The sequence below is a fragment of the Rhinoderma darwinii genome, chromosome 10 (genome assembly GCF_050947455.1).
Source record: "Rhinoderma darwinii isolate aRhiDar2 chromosome 10, aRhiDar2.hap1, whole genome shotgun sequence".
NCBI lineage: Eukaryota > Metazoa > Chordata > Amphibia > Anura > Rhinodermatidae > Rhinoderma > Rhinoderma darwinii.
In genome coordinates this window covers 73701123-73716637 of record NC_134696.1, presented here as the reverse complement: position 1 = coordinate 73716637, position 15515 = coordinate 73701123, and the positions used below count along the sequence as shown (strand labels likewise).

General features: G+C 42.3%; 1 protein-coding gene across 4 annotated transcripts in view; it reads left to right on the top strand.

Annotated features, from left to right (window-relative positions):
* The window catches only part of LOC142662116 (myosin-10-like), a 428074-nt gene that overhangs the window by 13861 nt on the left and 398698 nt on the right, over window positions 1-15515 (top strand). Inside the window, exon 1 of one of the 4 annotated variants that reach the window (XM_075840063.1) lies at window positions 9554-9685. The exons of the other annotated variants lie outside the window; for them this stretch is intronic. The gene's annotated coding sequence lies outside the window, so the exon portion shown is untranslated. Of the gene's footprint in view, window positions 1-9553; window positions 9686-15515 lie in introns of those variants that run through there. 4 annotated transcript variants of the gene reach the window in all.

Sequence of the window (15515 nt, the reverse complement as noted above, 5' to 3'; positions counted from 1 at the left end):
TAACCCAGCCAAAACTGTCACAGCCAAACCCAGCCAAAATTGTCAAAAGGTTATTATTCTGATATAATTGATCAGATAAAATATAGTAAAGAATGCAAGATGTTGCATAGAAACATTACTGTTCAACAGTTGTGCTTTGCGCAATGTAATTTTCTGATGCTAAGGCTAAGTTCACACTACCGTAAGTTTGCGTTTACCTCTCTTCCGTCAGAGGAAGTGAGGATCGAAACATTAAACGGAAAGCAAGGTTTTGTCAGAATTACCATTAATATTAATGGTAATTATTTTGTTTCAGTTACTCTTTTTTTTTTTTTTTTTAAACCACTGCTAGAGCACTGTAATTGTATTCATATTTACAACATACATTACAATAGAATTAACCCCTTCCCTTTTAACCACTTTTGACCTACCTGACAGAGCCTCATTTTTCAAATCTGACATGTTTCACTTTATGTGGAAATAACTTCGGAATGCTTTAACCTATCCAAGCGATTCTGAGAGTGTTTTCTCGTGACACATTGGACTTTATGTTCCTGGCAAAATTTGCTCGATACATTCAGTGTTTAAATGTGAAAAACACCAAAATTTAGCGAAAAATTCAAAAAATTAGCATTTTTCTAAATTTAAATGTATCTGCTTGTAAGACCGAACAAACACTTGAGAACAAGGAGTAATTACGCCACGGCTCATAGAAAAGACAGGCAGTTACACCACACAAAATAGTCGCTAATTAACATCCCCCACATGTCTACATTAGATTGACATAGTTTTTTTTGAACATCCTTTTATTTTTCTAGGACGTTACAAGGCTAAGGGTTCACACGCCCTATTTACGGACGTAATTCTGGCATTTTATGCCTCGAATTACGGCTGAAAAAACGGCTCCAAACCGACTGCAAAAATCTGCCCTTTGAATTCAATGGGTCTTACGGTGTTCTGTGCAGACGGGTTTTTTTACACTGTCAAAAGACGGCGCGTAAAAATACGCCCGCCTCAAAGAAGTTCGTGTCTCTTCTTGGGACGTAATTGGAGCCGTTTTTCATTGACTCCAATGAAAACCAGCTACAATTACGTCCGTAAAAGACGCCGCGAAAAACGCGTGCTCTTGTCAAAACGTCTGAAATTCAGGAGCTGTTTTCGCCTGAAAAGAGCTCTGTAATTTCAGACGTAATTGACGTTGTCGTGTGAACATACCCTCAGAACTTTAGCAGCAATTTCTCAAATTTTCAAGAAAATGTCAAAAGGCTATTATTACAGGGACCAATTCAGTTGTGAAGTGGCTTTTAGGGCCTTATATATTATAAACCTCAAAAAAGTCACCCCATTTTAAAAACGTCACCCCTCAAAGTATTCAAAACGGCAATTTAGAAAATTTCTTAAACCTTTAGACGTTTCACAGGAATTAAACCAAAGTAGAGGTGAAATTTACAAATTTCATTTTTTGTTGTTACAAAAAAAATGGATAAAAAATAAATTTCTGCAACGCAAAGTTTTACCAGAGAAACACAACTCAATATTTATTGCACAGGTTCTGCAGTTTTAGGAAATATCCCACATGTGGCCCTAGTGTGCACCAGCCTCAGAAGCAAAGGAGCACCTAGTGGATTTTGGGCCTCCTTTTTATTAGAATATATTTTAGGCACCATGTCGAGTTTGAAGAGCTCTTGCGGTGCCAAAACAGTGGAAATACCCCAAAAGTGACCCCATTTGGGAAACTACACCCCTTAAGGAAATGATCTATGGGTATAGTGAGCATTTTGACCCTACAGGTTTATTGCAGAAATTATTGGAAAATGGAAATCAACATTTTTTCAAAGAAAATGTAGGTTTAGCTAATTTTTTTTTAATTTCCACAAGGACTAAAGGAGAAAAAGCACTGCAAAATTTTCAAAGCAATTTCTCCAGAGTAAAACAATACCCCATATGTGGTAATAAACAGCTGTTTGGACACACAGCAGGGCTTAGAAGGGAAAGAGCGCCATTTGACTTTTGGAGCTCAAATTTAGCAGGAATAATTTTCGGAGGCTATGTCGCATTTGCAAAGCCCCTGAGGGACCAAAACAGTGGAAACCCCCCACAAGTGGCCCCATTTTGGAAAGTACACCCCTATACACATTATCTAGGTGTATAGTTAGCATTTTGACACTGCAGGTTTTTTTCAGAAATTATTGGAAGTATGCTGTGAAAATGAAAATGTAGGTTTAGCTAATTTTTTTTCTCATTTCCACAAGGACTAAAGGAGAAAAAGCACTGCAAAAATTGTAAAGCAATTTCTCCCGAGTAAAACAATATCCTATATGTGGTAATAAACGGCTGTTTGGACACACGGCAGGGCTTAGTAGGGAAAGAGCGTCATTTGGCTTTTGGAGCTCAAATTTAGCAGGAATGGTTTGCGGAGGCCATGTCACCAAAGCACCTGAGGGACCAAAACAGTGAAAACGCCCAAAAAGTGACTCCATGTAGGAAACTACACCCCTTGAGGAATTCATCTAGGGGTGTAGTGATCATTTTGACCCCACAGGTGTTTCATAGATTTTATTAGAATTGGGCAGTGAAAATAAAAACAATCCTTTTTCTTCAATAAAACTTAGATTTAGCTCAAAATTTTTAATTTTCTCAACAAATAAAGGAAGCAAAGAACCCCAACATTTGTAAAGCAACTTCTCTGGAGTACGGCAATACCCCATATGTGGTCATAAACTGCTGTTTGGGCACATGGCGGGGCTCAGAAGAGAAGAAGCGGCATTTGGCTTTTGGAGCACAGATTTTGCTGGATTGGTTTCTTGACACCATGCTGCTTTTCCAAAGCCCCTAATGTACCAGTACAGTGGAAACTACCCAAAAGGGACTCCATTTGTGATACTGCACCCCTTGAGGAATTAATCTAGGGGTGTAGTGAGCATTTTGACCCCACAGGTGTTTCATAGATTTTATTTGAATTGGGCAGTGAAAATAAAAATTCAATTTTTTTTTCCCAATAAGACATCGCATTAGAGAAAAATGTTACATTTTCTCAAAATATAAAGCAGAAAAAGAACCCCAACATTTATTAAGCAATTTCTCCCGAGTATGGCAATACCCCATATGTGGTTATAAACTCATTTTTGGGTACACGGCGGGCTCAGAAGGGAAGGAGAGCCATTTGACTTTCGGAGTACAGATTTTGCTGGATTGGTTTCTGGTCGCTATGTAGCATTTGCAAAACTCCTGTGGGACCAAAACAGTGGAAACCCCCCAAAAGTGACCCCATTTTGGAAACTACACCCATCAAGGTATTCACCTAGGGGTGTAGTGAGCATGTTAACTCCGCAGGTTTTTTGCATAAATTAGTGGGATTTTTCAATAGATCTACCAATATGTGGTGCCCAGCTTGTGCCATCATAACAAGACAGCTCTCTAATTATTATGCTGTGTTTCCCGGTTTTAGAATCACCCTACATGTGACCCTAATCTTTTGCCTGGACATTTGACAGGGCTCAGGAGTGAGAGTACCATGCGAAATTGAGGCTCTGGTGTGAAATAATAAAAGAAACTCCTGAGTAGTCACCCCATTTTAGAAACTACACCACTCAAGGCATTTATTAAGGGGTGTAGTGAGCATTTTCACCCCACAGGTCTTTTCTATAAATGAATGCGCTGCGGATCGTGCAAAGTAAAACATTTTTTTTTTTTCCACAGATATGCCAATTCAGTAGCAAGTATGTCGTGCCCAGCTTATGCCACTGTAGACACACACCCCAAAATTTTTTAAAAGGGTTCTCCCGGGTATGGCGGTGCCATATATGTGGAAGTAAACTTCTGTTTGGGCACACTGTAGGGCTCAGAGGGGTGGGAGCGCCATTTGGCTTTTGAAGCGTAGATTTTGCTTGGTAGTAGTTTTGTTTGAGTATTGCTGGTGTTTCCGTTTATAATGTGGGGGCATATGTAAACTGGGCAGAGTATATCAGGGGCATAGTCAGGTGGTATAATAATGGGGTAAACAATAAAATAATCCATAGATGTGTAGGATTGCTTTACAGCATAATTTCTGCACAGGCCATTGTCGCACTGATAAATGGTGTCTTTACTTATCCCTCTTTTGGTCCAAACTCTGCACCTTTGCAGTTTGGGGAATTTTGCTGGGAAAGTATTGTCCTGGTATAATACAGACACCCTCGCTTCTAGCAGATATGTTTGGGCCCTCCCCTTCCTGGTTCCCTAATTTTAGGGCCCCGATAAATCGCTTCTTAAAACAGACTAAATGTTTCCCTCTGATTCGCACATCTGCATATTTTTTATTTCCTGACTTCTGGAAGCCTTAACTAATTTTATTTTTTCATAGACGTAGTAGTATGAGGGCTGTTTTTTTGCTGGACGAGCTGTAGTTATTATTGGTACCATTTTGGGGTACATGTGACTTTTTGATCACTTTTTATCCTATTTTTTGAGAGGCAAAATGACCAAAAACAGCAATTTTGGCATAGTTTTTTTAGGGGTTTTTTTATACAGCGTTCACGATGCATTATAAATTACATGTTCCCTTTAGGCCCCATGCACACCAACGTGTTTTTGCGTCCGCAATTCCCCCGCAAATCCACGGGAGAATTGCGGACCCATTCATTTCTATGGGCCCATACACTCTATCCGTGTTTTCACGGGTTTCCGCATGTCCGCAAATCCGTGCCGCAGAAACTCAGGACATGTCTTATTACGGCCCGCAAATTCGATGCGGACATGCCCATAGAAGTCAATGGGCCCGTGGAAAATGCGGGTACACCTCCGTGTGTCAACCGCAGTTTGCGGATTTGCGGAAGTGTTGCTAGGCGACGACCAGGAATGAGTTCTGTCGTCATCCTGTTTTACCTAGGCTTTTTTTTTTATCCGCATTTTGCGGATTACATACGGATGAACTGCGGATTACATACGGATGAACTGCGGAGGACATTTCACGGAACACGGTCCTGGAATTTGCGGTCCAGAAAAACACTACGGTCGTGTGCATGAGGCCTTATTCTGTGGGTCAGTACGATTCCGGCAATACCTAATTTATAGCACTTTTTTTATGTTTTACAATTTTTTGCACAATAAAATTACTTTTGTAAAAATAATGTCTTTTCTGTAGCCATGTTGTGAGAACCATAACTTTTTCATTTTTTCGTCGACGGAGCTGTATAAGGGCTTGCGACTTTTTGATCACTTTTTATTTCAATTTTTGTAGGGCAAAGTGACCAAAAAACAGAAATTCTGGCATTATTTTTAATGTGTTTTTTTACGCCGTTCACCGTGTGGAATAAATAACATAATATTTTTATAGTTTAGGCCGTTACGGTCGCGGCGATACCAAATATGTATGGTTTGTTTATTTTTTCATTAATAAAGGACTTGATAAGGGAAAAAGGGTGATTTGTGTTTTATTACTTAAAACATTTATTATATATTTTTTTCACTTTACTTTAGTCCCACTATGGGACTTGAAGGTCCAACTGTCAGATTTTTTTTCTAATACATTGCAGTACCTACGTAGTCATTCACTGACAACAAGCTGATTAGGCTTCGCCTCTGGGTAGGGCCTAATCGGGTTCAGTAATGGCAAACAGGAGGCAATTGTTAGGTCTCCTGTTGTCATAATAGCAGTTGGCAGTCGTGCGATTGCAGGGCACAGCTGGCGATCTGCTAGCAACCACAAAGATGCAGCGATCACATCCAATCGCTGCATGTGAGGGGTTAATGGCATGGATCGGAGCTAGCTCCGGTTCCTGCCGTTACAGGTGGATGTCAGCTGTAACATACAGCTGATATCCACCGCTGATGACGTCGCCTCCGGACGGGGGCTGGAAATTTTCTGTGCTAGGCACAACGGTAGGCCAGTATTAGGCCTCCGGTTGCCATTGCAGCCACCGACACCCAGGCGATTTTATTGCTGGGATGTCGATACGCTGCAAACACCTTAAATGCAGCGATCGAGTTTGACGGCTGCATTTAAGGGGTTAATAGCGGGGATCGAAGCTAACTTCGGTCCCCGCCGTTACAGCAGGATGTCAGCTGTAAGATACCACTGACATCTGGGGATGATGGCACCGACTTAGCTTCTGAGCCGGTGCCATACGTTTGTCGTAAGTATACGACATTTTGCGGGAAGCACTGGCTTTCCATGACGTATACTTACGACAAATGTCGAAGGGGTTAAAATGCTCTGATATATTTCCTCTAAACCCACATCTCATGACCCCCCCCCCACAGATGAAAAAAAAATTTAGAGCAAAAGGGAAGATAAGAAAAAAATATATAATACTAATAAAAAAAAAATATCAGACCGTAATTATACTGTACATTGCAAGACATATCAGTTCTTTCTGAGTCCATCAGGAATAGCCATCTAGACCATTTCTAGCAGATTGTTGAAAATGTAGCATTCCACTATCCGCTAAACACGCTTTATAGGTAGATTATTGATTTACTTTAGCAATTACCCTCCTAATAGTCATAATTTTATCTCCTTTCCAGTTTGAGGCTATTAATGATCTTGCAGCAATTAAGACCTGATTAGCTATCCATCTGCACTCTGAAGGAATATTTTCAAAAAATAAATTCAGAATCCCCAACTCTGGTGAAGGAGATATAACTCGCCTATAAATTTGGGATATAAGCGTAAAAACCTCTTTCCAAAAATATTTAATTTTGGGACAATCTCAACACATATGTTTTAAGTTTGCTATTACATTACATTTTCTCCAACACATGCCCAAGTATACTGGATACATCTTTTTTTGTTTCAACAGGGACAAATGCCACCTTAGTTGGGTTTTGTTTGTGGCTTCTATATGATTAATACAGAGAGTTGTAATGTCCGTGGTCGCTGACCAAGAACTCCTTCCATCCAGTCGACGCCCTTCTCTCAAGAGATGTCTGCACATACGGCCGTACTGCTCCACAGTGACCACCAGGGTGCGCTCACGAGCTCAGTCCAGACTTAAGAAGCCAGAGCGCACGCATGTTGGTGATTGAGCTAATTGCTCCAAAGCACTCTGGGCTATAAGAAGGTCCCTTCCCCATCCTCCAACGCCTAAGATTTGTTGTTGTATTCCAAGTCTGTCTTGCAAATGGTCCCCTAGTGTTTCCTGCTCCCAGTGTTCCCTGTTCCTGTAACCTCTATCCTGATCTAGTGCCATGCTTAGCTGTAGCCGTGCTGTGCTGTATACCACGCCTTTCCTGCTTCTCCACGCCTGACGTCTGTCTACCTGCTGCCTAGTGCCTGCCTTGCTACTGTCCGAGCTGCCACAGGTACCCTATACAAACTATAGACTCTGACCTGCGCCCTGTTGGCCAGCTGCCATACCGCCAAGGCGGTACGGCCCAGTGGGTCCACGAAACCCTACGTGACAAGAGTATTTATTGCCTTGTTTTATTGCTTGACGCCAAACTCTCAATGGATGGCTATTATTGAACTCATTTTCCCAGCTCAACATAAAGGTAAGCTTCTCTTTGGCTCTGGAGTTGATAATATTTATTTTTTCTTTTATTTTCAATTTTCTTTTTATTGTTTTAACCCCTTAATGACCGGGCCATTTTGCACGTTAATGACCAAGGATTATTTTTTGTTTTTTCACGGTCGCATTCCAAGAGTATTAACTTTTTTTTTATTCCGTCAGAGCTGGAAATTGAAATCCGATAGAACTTCCTTTAACCCCTTAGTGACCAGCCCATTTTGGGCCCTAATGACCAAGCTATTTTATTCGTTTTTCTATAGTCGCATTCAAAGAGCTATAACTTTTTTTATTTTTTCGTCTACATAGCTGTATGAGGACTTGTTTTTTGCGGGATTAGTTGTGCTTTTTAATGGCACCATTTTTGGGTACATATAATTTTTATATTAACCTTTTTGGGGGGGATTATAAAAAAAAACCTGAAATTCCGCCATTGTTCTATGCGTTTTTAAATTGACGCCGTTCACTATGCGACGTAAATAACATGTTACCTTTATTCTATGGGTCGGTACGATTACGGCGATTCCACATATGTAGAGGTTTTTTTATGTTTTACGACTTTTGCACAATAAAAACACTTTTGAACTAAAATTATTTGTTTTTGCATCATCGCTTTGCAAGAGCCGTAATTTTTTTATTTTTCCATCAATGTAGTGATTTTTTGGGCTTGTTTTCTGCGGAACAAGACGTAGTTTTGAATGGTACTGTTTTGGGGTGCATGGGACTTTTTTGGGGGACAATGGAAAAAAATTGCAATTTCACCATGGTTTTTTGCGTTTTGTTTTTTTTTACGGTGTTCACTTTGCGGTTTAAATTACATATTAACTTTATTAATGGAGTCATTACGGTCGCGGCGATTATTTCACTTTGATGACTGATTTTATTAGTCCCACTAGGTGACTTTACTGTGCGATATTCCGATCGCTGCTATAATGCTCTGGTATACTTCGTATACCAGAGCATTATTGCCTGTCAGTGTAAATCTGACAGGTAATCTGTTAGGACGTGCCTCCGGCGCGTCCTAACAGGAATATGTCCAGGGCAGACCTGGGGGCTTTTATCAAGCCCCCGGCTGCCATGACACCCCATCGGAGACCCGCGATTTCATTCGCGGGCCGCCGATGGGTGACAGAGGGAGCGCACTCCCTCTGTAAACAAAGTTAAATGCCGCAGTCGCTATTGACGGCGGCATTTAACGGGTTAAACGGCCGTGATCGAAGTAAACTTCGATCGCGGGCGTTGGAGCAGGAGCTCAGCTGTCATCAGACAGCAGAGCCCCGGCTCCTGCCTGCACGGGAGACCCGTGCAGGACTTAGACTAGGCTGACGTGAAAAGGCGTCAGCCTAGCCTAAAGCCCATTAGTGAATCACGTGAAAAGGCGTATTAGTGGTCACTAAGGGGTTAAATAGTTTGTTTGAATATCTTTCAATTCGATCTTTAAACCCATCTCTTTTAGGGCATACTTGATCCACATTTTTAGGATTCCTTTTAAGTGAGATTTATTTTTTAGCTGCATCCAACCTGAACCCACGGTTCATCAGTATATTCAAGCCAGTAATATTTTAGAGGCTCCAGTAATGCTGCTATTTGATAAGCCCCTATATCTGGTACAGTCACGTTATGTGGACCCACTAGGCCGCACCGCCGTAGCAGGGAGGCAGCTGGCCAAACAGGGAACCCCAGCAATACAAAGTGCCGCACAAGGGTACCTGGATAGTCCAGACAGTGGCCGCAGCTCTGGTACGGATGGAGGTGGATCCAGCAGGTAACGGCAGACGTGGCGGATGACATCATGTGCCGCAGGTTGCACAAGACGTGGTGAATCCCACTGGACGTGGCAGATGACACCGGACGTGGCAAACCACAGCCGATGCAGTAGCTACGACTCAAACTAGTAGGCACAGGAACAAGAACACAGCACGGGATACAGGAACAGGGCACAGGTAACAACTGGAACGGGGAACACTAAGGGACCATTTGCAAGACAGACTAGGGATATACTAACAACGCTCAGGCAAGGATCAGACGGGCTGAGGCCTTCTTATAGTCCAGGAAATCATGTGAGTTGATGATGATGGTCTTTATGTGCGCTCGCTGGCCCTTTAAGAGCGGGCACGAGCGTGCGTGCGCACCCTACGGGACACATCAGACCGGAGCAGAAGTGAGCGCTGATGTCTCCTAGGAAGGAGATGGGGCCCAGCACTCACAGATCCAGGTTACAGGTACCCCCATACCTCCTCTATTCATATGATTAAACATAATGTAATTCAAAATTTGTGCCCGATTATATCCTGTTATGACTGCGGTCGTGGACCGCTGTCGTTCACCCTCTGTTGCTGCCGCTCACCCATTGCACTATGTAATGGCACATAAACACTTCTCACATGCACTTTCACATATATTCATTTGACCATTTCAACCGTTTTTTTAATATTGTGTGTGCACATACCCTTAGTTTAACCTCCATCTTGTGTAAAATATTTGAGGGTTTTCTAAGAGATGCTGTTCACGAGTTCACGCAGCATCAGCATGGGTTTATGAGGGATCGGTACTATCAAACCAATCTGATTAGCTTCTATGAGGAGTAAAGTTCTAGTCTGGACCTGGGTAAGGCTGTGGATGTGGTGTATCTAGACTTTTCTAAGGCATTTCATACTGTGCCGCATAAAAGGTTGGTATATAAAATCAAACTGCTGGGACAGGGGGAAAATATGTGTACATGGGTTAACAACTGGCCCAGTGATAGAAACAGAGGGTGGTTATTAATGGTACATCCTCAGAGTGGGTCGCGGTTACCAGTGGGGTTCCACAGTGTTTATTAATGACCTTGTAGAGGATAATTTCAGTATTTGCGGATAATACTAAGCTCTGTAAAGTAATCAACACATAGGAGGATGATGTAATACTACAGAGGGATTTGGAGAAGCTGGAAGTTTGGGCAGAGAAATTGCTAATTAAGTTTAATGTGGATAAATGTAAGGTTATGCACTTGGGTTGAGGTACATTTTCTACAATTATGCATTAAATGGTAAATCCTGGGTAAAACTGCTACTGAAAAAGCTTTGGGGATATTGGTGGACAAAAGGCTGGGCGATTTTGCCCAAAAATGTACAAAGTTTCAAAACTATGGACAATTTTCGATTTGAATCTCTATTTTCAGTTTTTTGTTAAATAAACGAAAAATAAAAATATCAAGACTGTAAACCAGGCAGTGATCAGCAGATGAACGGGCAAACACTCGATCATCTGCTGGTCGTATTGTTTTAACTCCTTAATGACCAGCCTATTTTAAACCTTAATGACCAAGCCATTTTTTACGTTTTTTCATCGTCTCATTCCAAGAGCTATAACCTTTTTATTTTTGCGTCGACATAGCTGTATAAGGTCTTGTTTTTTGCTGGACAAGTTGTATTTTTTAATAGCACCATTTTGGGGGACATTTACCGGCCGTTTACCGTGTGATATAAATAACACAATAACTTTATTCAGCGGGTTGTTACGATTGCAACGATACCAAATTTGTATAGATTTTGTATGTTTTACTACTTACACAGTAAAAACGCTTTTTTTTCACAATTATTTGTTTTTGTGTCTCCATATTTGAAGAGCCGTAATGTTTTTATTTTTTTGCCGATGTGGTTGTATGAGGGCTTTTTCTTTGCGGGAAGACTTGTAGTTTCTATTGGTACCATTTTGGAGTAGATGCGACTTTTTTATCACTTTTTATAAAAAAAAATTTAAGTCAGGATTTACAGAAAACAGCAATTTTTCCATAGTTTATTACATTTTTTACGGCGTTCACCGTGCGGTTTAAATAATGTAATAGATTTATAGTCGGGGTCGTTACGGATGCGGCGATACCAAATTTGTGTAACTTTTTTACTTTTTATTTTGGTTTTTTAATAGTAAAGCATTTTGTAAGGGGAAAAGGTGGGTTTTTCATTTTAATTTTTTTTTAAATTAACTTTATGAAACTTTTTTTTACTTTTTTTTACTAGTCCCACTAGGGGACTTTAATATGCGATTCTCTGATCGCTATTATAATGCACTGCAATACTTTTGTATTGCAGTGTATTACTGCCTGTCCGTTTAAAATGGACAGGCATCTGCTAGTTCATGCCAGAGGCATGACCTAGCAGGCATACACTACAGGCAGACCTGGGGGCCTTTATTAGGCCTCCGGCTGCCATTGGAGACACAGACACTCAGCGATCGTATCGCCGGGTGTCGGTGGGAGAGAGAAGGAGCTCCCTCCCTCTCTCCAAAACCACTCAGATGCGGTGCACGCTATTGTGCACCGCATCTGAGGGGTTAAACGGGTGAGATCGATACTTATATCGATCTCACACGGCAGAGCAGGGACGCCCCCAGCCCTCAGCTGCCTCTGGCAGCTGAGAGCAGGGAGATTTGACGGCTCCCTGCTCTGTTTACTTTATCCTGATGCAGTGCCGTAAAAAGGCATATGCATCAGAATAAAGCCCGTTAGTGGCCGCCGTTAAAAGGCTTATTGGCGGTCACTAACGGGTTAAAAAACGAAAATATTATCGTTGTTGGCGGCACATTTGCCGACATAATAATGTATGGGGACGAGCAAACAAGCGCCGATCAACGAGCTGTCTTGTTGATTGGCGATCATTGCCCAGACCAAAATTGGCCGGTGTAATAGGCCCTTTTACATGTCCTTATGTTACAATTAGCCTGGGGTCTACTATGCTATTAATTCTGTCAAAACGACGGAACCCTTTCACAACGGAGACAAACGGAAGCCATTGGCACCGGATCCATCACCATTTAAATCAATGGTGATGGAAATAGAAACCTTTTGTTTTCTGTTTGTGTCAGTCAGGGTCCCGTTCCGACGGAACATCGGAACCGGACCCTGGCGCAGATGGGAACGAAGCCTTAGATGTATTACCAGCAGTACTACAAGGGAACTAGTAAACCCCTGCTGTATTGTATATCACCAGCACTGAGGCTCCTTCACTGACTATCTTCTACGTATTATCACTGAAGATAATGAAAAAAACTTCATTACCCATTCAGTTCCTGCTGCATTGCACGCCCAGTTGTACATAAGAGGCTCATTTGCATAAATATAAAAATGGTCATAACTTGGCCAAAAATGCTTGTTTTTGAAAGAGAAAAGCGGTACTGTTATCTACATTGCAGCGCCTATCTGCTGCAATAGGAGATAGGGGTTTGAAAATCTGGTGACAGAGCCTCTTTTTAAAGAGAAGGTGTCATGTTTTTTTTTTTTTTATTACATTGCTTTTAATATAATGTAGGCAAAAATTGTATTTATTTGTGTTGCCACTTTCTACTTTTTAATGTATTCAAACTTTTACTTCTCTATGGGGGCTGACATTTTTTTTTCATCTCTGTGTCGATTAACGACACATATAGAGATGGAATACGGCAACACAATTCATAGGACACAATGAACGGCAGCCGTTCATTGCTTCTGCTATCTGACTCTGTACTTTGCAGACGCAGGTCAGAGTCACACAGCAGAGAAGCTGGTTTGTAGGGAGATAGCAGGTGCTATTATGAAGACCAGCTGCACTGCAGGTAAGGTGTGTGTCTCTGTCCCCCTCTCTGACAGACCCCTCTCTCGTGACCCCCGACGGGCCCGCCTCCCCCCTGACGCCTCTCGCCTGTTGCTAGATGTATTCTCAGTGTGGACGGTGTGCGGAGCTAAGTTTGTCAGATGTAGTAGGGCTGAGTGTGTCTGTAGTAGAGCTGAGTGTGTGTGTCTGTGTAGTAGAGCTGAGTGTGTGTATGTATGTAGCAGTACTGAGTGTGAGATGTATTCTTAGTGTGGACGGTGTGCGGAGCTAATCTTGTCAGATGTAGTAGAGCTGAGTGTGTCTGTGTAGTAGAGCTGAGTGTGTCTGTGTAGTAGAGCTGAGTGTGTCTGTGTAGTAGAGCTGAGTGTGTCTGTGTAGTAGAGCTGAGTGTGTCTGTGTAGTAGAGCTGAGTGTGTCTGTGTAGTAGAGCTGAGTGTGTCTGTCTAGTAGAGCTGAGTGTGTCTGTGTAGTAGAGCTGTGTGTCTGTGTAGTAGAGCTGTGTGTCTGTGTAGTAGAGCTGTGTGTCTGTGTAGTAGAGCTGAGTGTGTCTGTGTAATAGAGCTGAGTGTGTCTGTGTAGTAGAGCTGAGTGTGTCTGTGTAGTAGAGCTGAGTGTGTCTGTCTGTGTAGTAGAGCTGAGTGTGTGTGTCTGTGTAGTAGAGCTGAGTGTGTGTGTCTGTGTAGTAGAGCTGAGTGTGTGTGATGTATTCTCAGTGTGGATGTTGTGCGGACTGTCATCGGGTGAGGAGGTAAGGTATACGTCAGCAGGAGGTCGTGGAGGAGACTGTCAGCAGCAGATGGTTATTCCTATCAGAGTAGTGTGACAGTCAGCAAGATAGTATGGGGACGCTGGAGGAGACTGTCAGCAGTATTGGGTGGTGATGCGTCTCCACCCAATCTTGCTGACAGTCTCCTCCAGTGTCACCATACAATCCTGCTGACAGTGATTCTGGAGGAGACTGTCAGCAGGATTGTATGGTGACGCTGGAGGAGACTCAGCAGTATTGGGTGGTGATCCTGGAGGAGACTGTCAGCAGGATGGAGGGATAAAGACATTTAGCAGGAGAGGCATGTAAAATGCGCAAAAAAAGTGTCAAATACACGCCGTGTGAACCTGTCAACTGAAAAGTCATTCACTTCACTTTCATCATTCTAAGGGTATGTCCACACGGTATGTCCACACGCAGTGTTTTCAGCCGTTTTTCGGGCTGTAAACGTCCCGAAAAACGGCAGAAAAATCGGAAGCAGAACGCCTCCAAACATCTGCCCATTGGTTCCAATGGGAAATACGGCGTTCTGTTCCGACGGGGCATTTATTTACATGGCCATTTTCGAAAAACGGCACGTAAAAAGACGCCCGCCAAAAAGAAGTGCATGTCACTACTTGGGACATTTTTGGAGCCGTTTTTCATTGACACTATAGAAAAACGGCAGTAAAAATCGCTGACAAAAATGCGAGTTTGATTTAAAAATGGCTGAAAATCAGGAGCTGTTTTCAGTTTGTTTAGTAAGCGCGTGAACATACCCTTAGCCTTTTGGTGTGTTCTATCGCTTCTGCGAGTTGCATTTCAACAATCACACTCAAAATGGCAGCCGGACACTGCTTAGCAATTTGAAGACACCTTTTCCTGGCTTGGGGGAGGGGGTGAGATTCCCTCCCACATTTACGGCAGCTGTGAGTCAGGTTGCTTTGCCTTATTTACCTTGCTGTAATTCTGGGAAGTGCTCCCTCTGGTGGCCAACATAGGCAAACATGTCAAATTATTATTTCATTTTTAATACTTTCCACCATGTGGAAGAAAAAAAAAATACTAATAGAAATAAGTAACTTTAAAAAAATAAAAATAAAAAAAGGTTTCTTTCGCAACACATTCGCTTTAAGAAGCTAGATAGGTGGCTATAGCTTCTTAAGCCTTGAAATGCAGCAGGAACTGAATGGGTTAAGAAGCTGCCCGGGAGAATGGGGCTCCGTTTAAAACAAGCATTCTCTGGACTCACAGTTAGGGTACACGGCTTATTTTCGGCTGTTTTTCGGGCCGTAAACAGCCGAAAAATCGCAGGCAGAACGCCTCCAAACATCTGCCCATTGATTTCAATGGGAAAAACGGCGTTCTGTTCCGACTGGGCGTTTTTTTACGCGGCCGTTTTGAAAGACGCACGCGAAAAAGAAGTGCATGTCACTTCTTGAGCCGGTTTTTATAGACTGTCGAAAAACGGCCATAAAAAACGCGAGTATGTTGTAAAAAATGTCTGCAAATCAGGAGCTGTTTTCCCTTGAAAACCGCTCTATATTTTCAGATGTTTTTTGCTAACCGTGTGAACATAGCCTTACACATAGAGTTAGCAAACCCCAGTCCTCTCACTGCTGCTCCTGTTCATTGTCGGCATTCATTGAAGTAGAAGCGCTGTACAGCGTGTCTGCTGGTCAATAAAGCTTTTTTTTTTTCTCCTGCTATGGGGCGGGGTCTGTAACTATTTCACGATTC